Source organism: Dipodomys spectabilis, unplaced genomic scaffold (genome assembly GCF_019054845.1).
Source record: "Dipodomys spectabilis isolate Male_0828 unplaced genomic scaffold, ASM1905484v1 ptg000138l, whole genome shotgun sequence".
Classification (NCBI taxonomy): Eukaryota; Metazoa; Chordata; class Mammalia; order Rodentia; family Heteromyidae; genus Dipodomys; species Dipodomys spectabilis.
Window position 1 is genome coordinate 631,853 of NW_024870815.1, and position 13,126 is coordinate 644,978.

Sequence of the window (13,126 nt, forward strand, 5' to 3'; positions counted from 1 at the left end):
GGGAAAAAAACGAAGGAAAAAAATAGTATATTCACATAGTACTTTAAAAACTGCAGAAATAAAGAAAAATCTCTTATTTCCATGTTTTTGGAGTTCATTTTGCCCAGCTTCATCTTACATGATCATACGTACATAGTGTTTGTGATCTGCTGCTAGGACTATCTGAGACATGTACATATTATTACAAATGAGGGAAACCATGTTCCTTTGTGTCTGGCTTACTTTACTTAATATGATTTTTTCCCAAGTCTTTCCATTTCCTTATAAGTGAGGCAGTGCTACTATTTCTGATGAAAGCATAAAATTCCATTTTTTATATCTACCAAATTTTCTTTATCCATTCATCTGCTGAGGGGCATCTAGGTTGGTTCCATATCTTATGTATGGTAAATAATACTACAATGAATATGGTTGTGGTGGCAGATTTAAACTGAAACACAAACAAAAACACAAAACAACACAAATACTTTTATAAGCCACCCTCAAAGTGCCTTAAGGTAATTTGAGGGATGACAGTAATTTTACTTTACCTCAAATCTAAAATGCAAAATAGATAGCATATAAAGTAATCAAGGAAAACAAAAACAGCAAAAAACAAAGCTCAAATTAAAAGAGGTCACGACTAGAGTTTTTGCATTGAATATCTCTATCCGAGTCTGTTTCATTTAGGAGCTAGGGTCAGAGTCAAATAAACTAACCTTTCCATTTACTACAAAACTCTGTCTTTTACATAATCAGTTATATGGTCCTAATAGTCACATAATTGTATTATTTAATTTATTATAAAACAGAAAAATATTTTGTATAATTTTATGTTTCAGACTAAGCAAATTGCTAAAGCCAAAGAATAATTTTGATTTTTTGTGATAATTCCTAATAAATTTGTTTTATTTTATGAACATTTATTCTCAATATTCAGTTATTTATTTATTTTTGTCAATTGTTGGGCCTGAATGCTGGGCCTGGCTGCTGTCCCTCAGCTCTTCAGCTCAAGGCTAGCATTCCACCACTTGGGCCACAGCACCACTTCTGGCATTATCTTCAATATTTATGAGCATATAATTTAAGATGAACAATGTATAAAATTTATTAGTGTATTTACTCTATTTATTTCCATTTTTGAAAATTAATTATAGAGCCTTCTGTATAATGTACTACATTCTGAGGACACCAAAGATCATTTCAGAAGGATATTGTTCTTAGTGGAAAAACTGAATTCATGTAATACAATGTCTTATAAGCAGATGTGGTAGTGAATACTTATATGAATTTATTTATATGAAAATAAAAATACAGTATATAGAGCATATATAGAAAGAGTATATATATATATATATTCTATATGTATATACATATCTGTATGTACATATACCCATTGGTATATATATGCATTATCTATATACATATCTATGTGTATATACATGTAAAGGTATGGAGATATGAAATATGTATAAATATATCAAACATAATTCCTCCCCATTGAAATATTTGTCCATTCATTCTTTCTCATAGAGATAGTTTGTTAGTTACCATAGCACACAGATTCTTTCTTTTAAACAATTTTTCTTAATAGACTTTGGAAATCTAATCTGGTTGGAAGAAAGTCAGTGGTCCCGATTTAACTCAGTAAAATTGTAACAAGTATTCTTTGTCACAGCATATTCAGTAAATGCCTCAAAATATTTGAAAGGTGTCAAAACACATCTATCTTTTCAAATTCAGGACTTCTACTGAGGATTAAGAATGCAACAATTAAGGTGATGCATTTCTGGAAGGTTTATAATGAACTGCCTTCAATTGTTCTCTGTCAAAAGCAGTTGTATTTTCAGAGGTAATTCATTTATTCATTCTTAAAATTAAATATCCCATTGTCTTATTTTTAAGAAGTACTCCATTTCATTTCTGATCATTTTCTTCTTTCCCTCCAGTTACAGACATAGAGTTAGGTGTGCCTTTCACAATGTACCAATAACTTTTGCTCTTTCAGGAATATCTTATCAACATATCTATGTTCTGTTAATATTAAATATTTTTTTAAAAAACAATGAAATACTGTATTCACTATTTAAATATTTGACTATTTCTGTTATTGCTTTATCTCTTCTATCTTCCAAAATTCCTTGCTAATTTAACTTCTTAAAATGTTTCTATTAGACTCTCCATTCACAACAGAATATTCATAAGGCAGTATGTTGGAAATGATCTGTACAACTTGGAAGGGGGGAGATGATGGGGTAGGCAGTAGGAGAAAATGAGGGAAGGGGTAATCAGTTTGACAAGAGATGTACTTATTACCTTACTTATGTAACTATAACCCCTTTGTACATCACCTTGACAATAAAAGAAAACACAATTCTATATGTACTTTCCAATATTTTCCTGTTGTTAGATGGCCAAGAAGCTGGTACTGTGGGTGAGATACTGAAGTCCAGGAGAAAAGAATTCTGCTTCCTCATTCTGGTGTGTTCTCTTAGAAAATTTCTGCAGTATGAATGGCTTCATCTGACACCTGCTTCCTGCAATCCCTGTACCTTCTACTCCACCTGGCTCTGGCAGTTGCTTTTAGTCAGCAGTACAAAGTGATTAACAGTTTCTCCTACCACTTTCAAGGGAGCCAGTTTTTAAGAATGTCTCCATCCAGCTCCTGAAGCTCCCAGCGGTTTTTTGTTTGTTTGTTTGTTTGTTTTTGTCGGTCATGGGGCTTGAACTCTGGGCCTGGGCGCTGTCCCTCAGCATTTCAGCTCAAGACTAACACTCTACTACTTGAGCCACAGCGCCACTTCCGGTTTTCTGAGTGGTTTATTGGAGATAAGTATCTCATAGACTTTCCTGCCCGGGCTGGCTTTGAACCGTGATCCTCAGACCTCAGCCTCCTGAATAGCTAGTATTACAGGCGTGAGCCACCGGCACCTGGCTCCAGCATTACATCAAAGCACAGATCCTATGATGCATGAAAGCCAAAGTCCAACAATATCCCTGGGAACCTTGCTATATTCAGTTTGTAGCAGAATGTGTCCATAGAGGCAACTTATGAACTACCTTCCCTGACACACTTAAGAGCAGACATCTGGCTAGTACTAAAGGAAAAACATAAATCAAGTTCCACTGACATTGTATTACAACCTTTCAAGAATCACAGGGGAATCCTCTCCAAAACAATTAAGACAAGCTTCAAAATGTAACAATCTGGCTCTACCTTGGTTTTGATGATACTCTTTCTATATTCTGTAAATTCCACTGTACTTCTGAAGACCAACACGTTAATTTGTATTCCTTTTTATGTTAGTAGTTATTAAACTAACCTCTACTGACTAGTTCAGATTGAGAAATCTACACTATTATTTATTGATTGTCATTTCTTCGTTTGGGAACTTATTTACACCAAAAGACCTCATTAAAGGTTTGTGTAATTCACATTCATAAGAGGAGACAATGACAACCACATGACCTACTCAATTAAATTAATTTATAAAACTTTGAGTGGATTTTACCCCATTTTAGTGGATTTTACTCCATTCTGAGAATTATTTGTGTCAAAACTAAATATGGCTATTCTGCGAAGGAAAACAGTAATGTTTCTTGAAATGTACAGGGAGAAAGAACTTAACTAGTAGATATTGCCATTGACCTAGCTATTTCTTTCTTCATCTTCGTTTCTCTTCTATCCCTCCCCTCACCCCCACTCCTGGCACCAACCTTGGTCTTCTTTTTTTTTATTTTAATTTTATTGTCAAGGTGCTATACAGAGGGGTTATAGTTAATTAAGTAAGATAGTGAATACATGTCTTGTCAAACTTGTTACACCACTCCTTCATTTTTCTCCCTCTTTCCCTCCCCCTCAATCCCTCCCTCAAAGTTGTACAGATCATTTCCAACATATTTCTTTGTGGAGTTTTGCAGTTATACTGGTTCCCGCTTTGTACTTTGTCCCACCATTTTGTTGACCCCTTTCCCTTCCTAGTTCAGATAAATGTATATAAAATTCTCAGGGTACCAAAATCAAACACAGTGATAACAGGGGATAAACCATGGGGATGGGGGGAAAATCACAAAACAAAAAAGAAATCTCATAGTACATTAAAACCAACAAAAACAAAAAATAACCTTGATGTCCACGTCTTGGAGTTCATTTCACTTAGCATCATGTTATATGGTCATACTTAAATAGCCATTAAGCTGTTCTTTTCACCTGCTAAGATTATCCTATACATACTAATTATTGCAAATGAGAGAAACCATGGGACCTATAGTTCTTTGTGTGTAGCTCACTTCAATTAATACGATTTTGGTACCCTGCATCTTGTACATGTATCTGTCTAATCTGGGGAGTGGAAGGGCACTAACAAAGTGCTGAAACAGGGTCACAGGATGACCCATTGCAACAATGATTCCCACCATACAGTATATTGAAAATGAACTTTACAATTTCGGGGGGGGGGTGAGGGGATTGAGAGAGGAGGAGGAGGAAAGAGATAGTGGGAGAACAAGAAGGTAACAATTCTCTACAAGAAATGTACTCATTTCCTTACTCATGTAACTATAACCCCTTTTATAGCATATTTACAATAAAATAAAATTTTAAAAAATCTTGAAAATGTATTTTAAAAAATGTCTTAGCAAATATTAAGTACCTAGGGCCTATAAGCAAATTCTTTTGGGTCTGTAAATCAAACAACAACAACAAAACAAAAACTAAAAGAGGAACAGAAAAATATAAACCATAAAGAGTCTTAGTTAAAATGATAGATTGCAACTGAGACAAAATGTAACTACAATCTTGGGAGTAGTGTTACCCAATATTCTCTTATGTAGATCAGGTCCCCTGTTCTGCAAGTGTTAGAGATTATGGCTAGCCATTACACATGACAAAGGTACTCAAAAAGGGACATAAATGTACTGAATTTGCAATGGAGGAACTGTAGATATCAGTATAAAGAATATTATCAATATTGTCTCAGACATCTCTGAGTTCAGTTGAAATATAGATTTTCTTTCTTTCTTTTATTCTGTGAATCTGGAGCTTTCCATCTCAGGCAACTGTCTCTGCTTCTGCTTCTCTGACTCTGCTCTTCCTACAGCACCACTGGGATTCCTTAGACATATCATTCGATAATCTGGAACACATAAAGTTAAGTGAAGCATTCAATTATTGAGGGGGAAAAACTAACAAATTAAATGTCTTTGTCTTCATCATCCTTTAGTACAATTCCCAGATGCATCCTGCTCTTCTTCTCTGACATTTCAGGAAGACTGAACTGAAATCCCCACATCATTTAAGCCACCATTTGGCTCTTGTTTTCTCCAATACTTTTTCTACTCACTTACTTAAACTTCCTGGATAACTTCCCTAAGATATATCTAAACCATCTTTGTTTCATGACAGCTTAAGAAGAAAATCAAATTGAGATGTCTCTAGTTTTGTGAAACACATAAAAATAGGCACAGATTACATACTTTATTTTTTAGACTTTTATGTAATTGTATTATATCAATAATTTTTTTCTTGCTTCCTTGCTATGCAAAACCTCCTGTTGTATTCTCTACAAACGCTTAGTAAAAGTTGCAAATTATGTTCAAGTCCCATTCATTTACACCTGGGATTTCTCCTTCTTGTGGTTACAGTGACCTTTGTGGCAATGTTCCACCAGGTCATGTGAATACAGTAATTCTTATTTGGAACATGATTGCTGAAACTGTAGCTCTTAAACTGAATTGAATTCTGATGCAATAGCAAATCATATACTAAGACTATTGGTCTCATGCATGGACAAATTTTAAGGAGAGTTCCTTCAAAATAAATTAAGAGAAGTAATTCTGATTGTGAAAGTAATTTCTTAATATCCTTCTAGTGTTCTTGAGTATTATATTATTTTTATAACCAAAAAGGTAATAGGGGATTTATGAAAATACATTTTGATTGCCACGCCGACTCCAGTGGAGTCTGCTTAGAATGGGAAACCATCTATCAGACCAAGATAGGGGCTTCAGAGACCTATCTCTGAGTTTTGGGACTTCACCGAAGTCTACCTCAGAGAATGGGGCTTTACAGAAACCTATCTCCAAGTTTTGGGACTTCACCGAAGTCTACCTCGGAGAATAGGGCTTCTAAGAGGCCTACTCCTGGAAAAAGGCTGACAAGCCCCTGGGAAAGATGTGTTTCTGCCTTTCTTTTCCTCACTATATAAGAGTGCCTATTAATCTTTTACTGTTTCTACTGCTCATTGTACTTACTCATTGTCAACGTTCCCTTATTCAAAGCTCTTTCTTAAGAGTGTTGACAACTCCAAAATCTGATGAGTGTCTTAAAAATATGACTAACTCACCAGAGTTAAGTGCTACCCTGAAACCCCTCTTATGGAGGCTAGTAGACAAGTTATAAGTGAATATAAAAGTATTGGAGGTTTCACAAAGTCACTTCAGCAGAAGGAATTGTTTGTAAGAGATTTGCAAGAAGCTGTAGGCGCGGCTAGAACAGAAAGAATGTATGGCAATTGCTGAGATAACTACTTAGGAGAAAGAACTTCCTGTTACTCTCTTTCATTTACTAAGAGACTTGCTAGACCTAGGCCTCTGTAACCTTGCTATTAAAGAAGGAACAGGAAAGATCTTATGGGACAGTTAAGGCCTCTATAGAAAATAGGTAATAGTTAGTTGGTGACAAACATGGAAACCCATTATATTTCTTAGAGATAAGCCGGAAACAAGTGCCTATCAGGGGACCAGCTGGTGACCACCCAAGGATGAAGCCCTGCAGCAAGGTTGTGTAACCTTTTGTCCTTTCAGGCGACCGGCTGGTGACAGCCCAAGAATGAAGCCCTGCAGCAAGATTATGTAACCTTTTGCCCTTTCTTATGGAGACTTTTGCTATAAAAGTTTGTTATCCTCTGCATTAAATCGCACTCAGCACTCAGCACTCAGCATCCACTCCTCTTGTGTGTGGGTTGTCTGTTTGCCATCTCCCCACCTATTCCAGTTCCTCCCCTAGGTGTCCTCCGTCGTCCCGACAGAACCCGGTCCGCGGCATTTGATGAAAAAATACTACATGAGAATAACTGAAAACTCCATGTATTTATATAATTAGTTATACATTTATAAAGAGGTAAGAACAAATTTTTAAAAAATGTAGAGCAACCTGAAAAGTACATATACATAATTTTAAACACATACACAGTCTTTGAAGATTTATATTCAGTTAGAGACAATTTATTGTGTGTGTATATATGAAGGGGTGTGGGTATGTGCCGGTAACATTGATTAAACTCAAGGCCTAATACTCTCATTCAGCTTGCTTGCTCTTTGCTTATTTGTTCATGGCTTGTACTCTACCAACTGAGCCACACCCAGTCTGGTTTTTTTTTTCCTGGTTAATTGGAGATGAAATCTGGCCAACATTTCCTATATGTGTACAAGATTCTCTGGTTTTAGCCTCCTAAATAACTAGCCACTGACAACTGATTATCTTTTAATTATCCAGGTAAAACAGTGATCTGAAAGACAATATTACAAAAAATATTGATTATATTTCTCTCCAGGTAATTTGAAAATTATTTTATTATCTAAAATATTATCTATAACATATCAAATTGTAAAAGTATGTGATGAATATATTTAATATTAAGGATAAAAATAATTCCAAAATAATTTAATCAATACAAATGGAATTTGGATAGCTTGTATTTTCTTTGCTACTGTCTACTTTGGTACTAAAAGATTCTATTTCCTTCCCAAATATTGTGCCAATTTTCCATTTTGCATCTTCTGTATCACTGATCCCAAAAGCAATTTTGGTGGTTAACAAAATAACCTAAATTCTGTTCAGTATAAGATGTTAGTTGTTAGTCACTTAAGACTATTGAAATTCGGCCTTACTATTTTCTTAATAAATACAACTTTATATTTGAAGTATTACATACAGCTCAGAGTAGCATATTGGACAACACAATTTTATATGATTTAAAATTGCATGTGCAAATAATACTTTGAAAAACCATGAAAATTCCAATTCAAAAAAAGTGGAATCTAGCCTCCTGATGCTTACCGCAGGCTGTGCGATAAGAGGAGGAAGAGGAGAAATAATAAACCCACTCCTTATACAACTCAGCACCAGGTCCTTTTCATGGTCTATTGTGAATGGGGAGATATGAGGGGAAAGAAAGAATATGTTCAGTTCTTAAATATGAAAATATTCTAGCCAATAACTAGAAAGTTTATTTAACCAACATAGATTAGTTTTCATTATGTTATGAATGTATTTCATGAGTAGTTTTAAGTACTGTGGAATTACTTAATGGCTATGATATGTGCACTTTATTTCTGTATATTTTAGTTTTATGTTTTATGGTCGGAAGTTCAAGTAGGCCTTGAATTCACAGTAAAATTTAATGTACCTTTGTGAATAAATACAACTGTGTTCCTTAATTGGATACATTAAGATATTCAACTATTTTATTGAACTAATAAAAAAGGCTAACATGAAGTTAGGCAATATGTCATTGTATGCTTAGAGGAATTGAATGAATAATTTAATTTAATACTGAACACTTTAGAAGAAGAGCACATGTATTATAAGTTAACATGCTTATTATCGCTGATTAAAAGGAGCTAGCAAATTCCGTAACTACATGTATATGCCAAATTCTCTTTGATATGGTTACTATGAGGTTTTCCTTCCTGTATATGCATTATATATAGACATTACTTTAAAAGGACTATGTATAGTACATATGTTTAAAGATAATAAATCCCTTGCTGAGTGCCGGTGGCTCACGCCTGTAATCCCAGCTACTTAGTAGGTTGAGATCTGAGGATCACGATTCAAAGCCAGCCTGGGCAGGAAATTCCATGAGACTCTTATTTCCAATAAACCACTAGAAAACTGGAAGTGGTGCTGTGGCTCAAGCAGAAGAGCGCTCGCCTTGAGCTGAAGAGCACATGGACAGTGCCCAAGCCCAGAGTTCAAGCCCCTCAATCGACAAAAGAAAATCCCTTTACTGCAATGTCATTATCCATTTTTCTGTTATACATGCATAAAACATCATTGTTTCTCGCCTTCATTATCATAATCATCATCACAAAATTAAAACCATTCACTACTCTAGGAAAGGAATGTTAAATTCATTCTCCAGGATATTACTTTAGAAGAGCCAGCTACTGAGAATTTTATATTCTATTTCATTGTTTTATAATTCTCAGAAACTTGTTTAAACACTCTCAATAAATAAGTATATAAAAGTGCAAAATAAAACAAACTAAATTAAACATACTATAAAGTTTTAAAAGTTATAAAAGGTCACATTATTTACATTGATAGAACTATTTTTTTCTGTATGCATTCACAAAGGAAGGTTACATTTTGAGGAAAATGGAATGTATAGTTCCACATTGTGACTATTAATAAAATAAGTTTATCACCTTTCCTACAGCCAAATGAATGTATTGCTTTTGTGATTCTGTTTTAGTTCACTGTCAATCTTAGGAATAAACTAATTTATTTTGAAAATGCTGATAAATATGACAAGTAACCTTGGGTATTTTCTACCAATATAGCAGAATGTGCTTTGCAGGACTTTTTGTTATAAATAGCCTGGAACCATTTTCCATGTTTCACTGCAAACCTATTTTAACCTATACCCTGTTCTTGTTCCTTCCTGTCTTACCTCTACGAAGTTAAGACAGACTCCTACATCCTTATTTTGTGTTGGAAGGTAAATTTACACAATGCAAGCTTCTGTTCACACTTAAATGCTCATGTAGAATTCTCATGTTTTGTAGGTGGACAAAAAGGGACACAGTAAAAAGGGTGTGCAAATGCAGTCATTGTGTTCAATATACACTAAACTTAGAAATGAACTATGTGCATAGAGATGGGGAGGAATGGGAGAAAGTGAAGTATTGCACTCATTGCCAGAATTGTGAAATGGAAACCCCGCTGTACAACTCCTTACAAATAACAATTAAAAAGCTGGGCACTGGTGGCTCACTTGTGTAATAGCTACTCAGGAGACTGAGATCTGAGGATCATGATTCAAAGCAACCAGAGCAGGCAAGGCCATGTGACTGTCAGCTCCAATAAAATACTCAGAAAAGTCTAGCAAAGGTGGTGTAACTCAAATGGTAGATCACTAGCACCTGAGCAAAAAGCTCAGGGACAGCACACAGGCCCGGAGTTCAAACTTGAACATACATACATACATACATACCTAAAATAAAATTTAAAAACAATAAATTATAAAAACAATAATCAAACAAACTTGTTCAGCTCTTTACAAATATTTTTACCTCATTTTAAGCTTCACCTGTTCTCTCAAGAAAGTAGATTGCACATTGTATCTCCTTTTCATACCTTGTTATTCAACTCTGTATTTGTAATGGAGTGTGAGCAGTGCTGTAGCCTGCCTAATTATAGTAACTGCAACACTGCACCAGGAATAACGGTTTCTAGATGCTGACTGTCTCCAATGAGGATTCCTTGTTTGTCTTCCTATCTCTGCTGCCCTCTAATGAGCATGCATTTCAAGAGGCTGCTTAATCTCTAGTTTGCACTTTTATCTGAACTAACATCATAAGTCTTGATAACTGCTATTTTGAAGAAGTACAAGACTGAGCCCTTCCTACACGTGATTCTAGAAATCAGAAAAAGGAGAAGGTAACAATGTTTGATAGGAAATGTACTCATTACCTTGCTCATGTAACTGTAACCCCTCTGTACAGTATTTCTACAATAAAAATCATATTAAAAAACAAATCAGGTGTACTAATATGAACTTTTAAAATGTTTTCTTATCTATTTTATTACATGTAGAAGAGTTTTAACTCAGATCTCATGCATGAGGCACTGGGCTATATGACACTTGAGCTATGCCTCTAGTCAACTTCATACTGGTTATTTTAGTGCTGGAGTCTGATAGACTTTTCTAGGCTGTCTTATAGCCATAGTAGTGATGTTCTCATTCTCCTAAGTACCTGGGATTACAGAGATCCACTAGTGTCAAATTTTCTGCCTACCTTGGAATTTTAGTCTTAATTACAAATCTAAGTGACAAGGGGCTGGAGGAATGACTTCTACATAATGCGCATTGTTGTGTGTCTATTATGGTTATTGTCTCTATGCTATAGATTATTAAAGTAAAAACATAATGTACATCATGTATGGTATCACCTTATTGGAATGTTATAGAATAAGCTTTTTTTAAATAATTGCATTAATTATGTTTTCTTGTTTTAAAATTGCTAATTCATTCTCAAGAGATTAATTTTAAAGATGGTGTTGTATTGTTTCTTTTGTGATTATTCTCTGAGATTTCATTCATTATTTAGGTCAAAGAAATTCACTTTGCTGCTGCTTTGACCACAAGAGGTCTCCTGTTACCATCTTCTCCAGTAAATTAAAATTAAAGTGTTAATAACACTGTTTCATTATATTTAATAATAATACTGCATCTAAAGAATTCAGTGGCAAAGCCTAGAGAGACATTCAACTGAAATGGAATGAATTAATTAGACTATATCATTACATATCAAATAAACCTGAATCCCATTGTGTTTTTGTACTCTCCACTATCTAATTTATCCTATGTGTGATGGTGTCTTTGTTAAAACAATACATATGGTTTCTTTTACTTTCTGATTAGCAACTGAGAATCAAGGACCCCTTAAGCCAGACTTCAATTTTACTTGATGAACATCAATTCTAATGGCATATAATAAGGTTGGATATGCATTGTGAAGGTAAAATGAATGATACTAAAAAGTCCCACATGTGGTTTTGGCTATGTTAAATTCAGTTCCAAAAGGGAAGAATGATTAATTCCAAAGTCATAAGAAAATGATTCTTGGCAAATTATTGTGATTTTAGGATAAGCTACTAATGTGGATATAGGAATATTTAAAAAATGTCTCTGCTAGATAATATAATTCAGAATATATTGCATAAAAATTTCAATAGAACCTTTATCTTGAGTACTAAAAACAAGATGCAATTGTGCCATTACAAGAAGTTTCATAATGACTCATAATTGTGCTGTGTATTAGTTGACCAATAATCAAAGATATAGAAAAACATGCAAAGAAAATAGCATTCTCTTGTAGAAACACTGTATCTAGAGTTAGTTTTATTCTTATTGATATTGTTCTTAAGTGGCTTTTGTGTATTTTATCATATATCCATTCGACTCAGATAACATTTTAATAAATAAAAAATCAATTAATGGAACAAAATGTTGAATGAAAAACTGCTAAATATAGTACTCTTGAATTTTGTAATATATAACTTGGAAATTATGTTAACTATTTCTATCAAACTTATTTAATTTGGAAAGACAAAGATATTCTTCATACTTCAAAACTGTTTATGACAAAACAGTGAAAAATCATGCAGATTTGCTCAGGTGAATCGGGCAGCATTGTCAATGTTTTGCTTTTGAAATAGTGTAAGATTTTGAGTTCATTTCTTTACAAATTTCCTGCACATAATCTCTCTGTAAATATTTATATGTGGTAGTCTTTTTGTCATAAAAGAAAGTTTCTATAGCAGGAAAAAATTAATACTGGAATCAGATCTAATGCTTGGTGCTGTCAGAATAACATCTTCCCTGGTTTGTGTCTGGTACAGTTGTTAATTTGGAGACTGTATAAATAGATTTAAAGCAATGAACATGCAAAGAGAAAATTCAGATGAAATGGCATCTACTTATAAAAACATATTGTATATTAAATTCAATTAAAGTATGACAAATATCTCTCATGCTATCTTATATCTAGGACGTATAACTTAAAAAAAGAGAAATAACTATTCCTAGAGAAATACTGAAGTGATTTTTATCAGACATTAACAATTCAGTCTGGAAAATTAGAACCACCCAGTGGACAACTGTATGTATAATTTAAGAAAAAACTCTATTATCCCCATTTATGTTTCTTATTATATGCTCTTTTCATAAATATTTTGAAAAAGTAAAACAAGTCTTTCAAATTAGCTGTTGACAATTAGCAACAAAATTTGGACGTATGCCACTTTTAAGTTGACTATAAAGGAATTATTATTGAATATAATCAATATAATCCCAAGAATAGTGTTCACCAGTTATTACTAGCTACCATTCAATTTTTGTCATTTGTTTGGGGAATG

At 33.9% G+C, this 13,126-nt stretch overlaps 1 pseudogene; it reads left to right on the plus strand.

Moving 5' to 3' along the window:
- The first annotated feature begins 8,021 nt into the window (after window positions 1–8,021).
- LOC122117039 lies at window positions 8,022–8,144 on the plus strand (annotated as a pseudogene).
- The last annotated feature ends 4,982 nt before the right edge of the window (window positions 8,145–13,126 follow it).